Below are 2,348 nucleotides of genomic sequence, written 5' to 3'. Positions count from 1 at the left end.
GGCAAGGCTGGAGAAGCGGACTCTCCCGTGCGTGCAGGACATTATGCTAATTCCTCCGGGTGTCTGGGTCCCGTTGCTGCTCCAGAGTTCATTATTATAATTGCGAGACATGGCTGAGAATTCTGGGAATGCGAACCTGAAACCAGCGTTTGATTTTTTCTCTCACCCACCCCAATCCACGCAATCTATATTCAGGGAAATCCCGGGAATGTTCCTCATCTGAAAAGCGAGAGAAATGAAAAAAACACACACACACACACACACGCACACGCACGCGCACACGCACATGCACACTCACACAAACACAAACACATTTGTACATATGTACACACGTATATGTACACACGTATATGTACACACTTACACACTTACACACTCACACAAAGACACACACACACACACACACACACACACACACACACACACACTCACACACTCACACAAAGACACACACACACACACACACACACACACACACACACACACACACACACACACACACACACACACACACACACACACACACACACACATATGTACACACGTATATGTACACACTTACACACTTACACACTAACACAAAGACACACACACACACACACACACACACACACACACACACACACACACAGACACCCACCCACACACACACACACACACACACACACACACACACACACACACACACACACACACACACACACACACACACACAAACACAAACACATATGTACATATGTACACACGTATATGTACACACTTACACACTTACACACTAACACAAAGACACACACTCACACACTAACACAAAGACACACACACACACACCCACCCACACACACACACACACACACACACACACACACACACACACACACACACACAAGCGTGGATGGCAGTGCTGTGTTCCTCCGTCTCGCTGTCTCCTCAGTGAGTTAACGTGTAGGTCCAGGCGCACACTTACGCTGGCTCTGTTTTGTCTTGCTCTAATGCGAAACAGCTTCCCTGTTTTTCCCCCCATTCTCTCTCCTTTTTTTTTTATTTCTCCCTCACTCCCTTTCCACACATCGTTTCGTTCGCTGTCTCCCTCTCTGTCTCTCCCTCTGTCTGTCTCTCCGGTATTTTTTCTCTCTCCTAAATGCTTCTTTTTTCTTTTACTATACCCCTCCTCCTCCTCTCCTCCTCCTCCTCCTCCTCCTCCTCCCGTCTCTCTCTCTCTCTCTCTCTCTCCCTCCGCGTTTGAAGCGAGGCCATGACAGTGGCAGTCGCGCGGCGGTGGCGGCGGCGGCGGCAGCGGTAGTAGTAGTAAGGCCTCTTCTGGGTGAGTGCCGTAGCTCCGACAGCCTCTTTTATAATCCCCGTCCAAAGACAATGTTGACGCAGACTCGACGGCAAGCAGGCAGGGAGGGGAGGGGAGGGGAGGGGAGGGGAGGGAGGACGACACCGCGAGACACCAAGAGACATGTTGTTCGGTACACTCCATTTCCCTCCTTGGAGGCCTTCCGACGACAACAACAAGAGAAAGATTAAACCCAGAGTATGGCGGCAGTAATTATGATGGCGGCAGCAGCAGCAGCAGCAGCAGCAACAGCGGCTGCTAAATGTTCGTCTTAAGCAAACCGCCCTTTGGAGATCTGCCGTCTGCAAGTAACATGAGAAAGAATTACACAAGTCAACACGACACAGCAACGGTGGTCCTGTATATTGCCACGGCAATTAGGTTGACAAGAAAATCTCTCTAAATACCCATTTAAAGTTTAGTGTTCCCCCGCATGGGCTGCATGCACGTGTGCGTGAGAGACAGCCCTAACTCAACACGGTTAATACAAAGATTGGGCCTGTGATGTGTGTACGAAAAAACAAAGCCGTAATTATGGACATGGTTGTGATAGCGATGAGGTTTGAGGAAGACTTAAGAGAAAGGGGAGATTCTACGCAACACAACAACAACAAAGTAACAAAATTCCTCTTTTATTCTTGAAACATAAAGAAAATGTACAATCACAATGCCAATTTCACTCACTGTTGTCAGGTTATGTGTCCCTTTTTCGATCGATAAATACTCCCGCCCCAATGATCTTTGAGATGCGACATGTTTTTTTTTCCTAACAAGCATTTATGAGAAAAAAAAGGAGCATTTTACGAAATTCAAAATAAAATAAAAAATAAAATAACAGGCATAACAAAAAGTAAACGACGCGTAACATAGAAACAGGGTCGAGTAATGGTTCTAGAGTATGGTTAGCATACACCGTTGGATGGTTTAGATAGTACCTACAAGGGATCAGCATGGTGGACGACTGAGTTTGGGTAAAGGACTCTGAAAAGTCCCCTGTCCCATCGGGTCA

Source organism: Micromesistius poutassou (genome assembly GCF_964030765.1).
Source record: "Micromesistius poutassou genome assembly, chromosome: 19".
Taxonomy (NCBI): Eukaryota; Metazoa; Chordata; class Actinopteri; order Gadiformes; family Gadidae; genus Micromesistius; species Micromesistius poutassou.
This window is presented reverse-complemented; position numbering follows the sequence as displayed.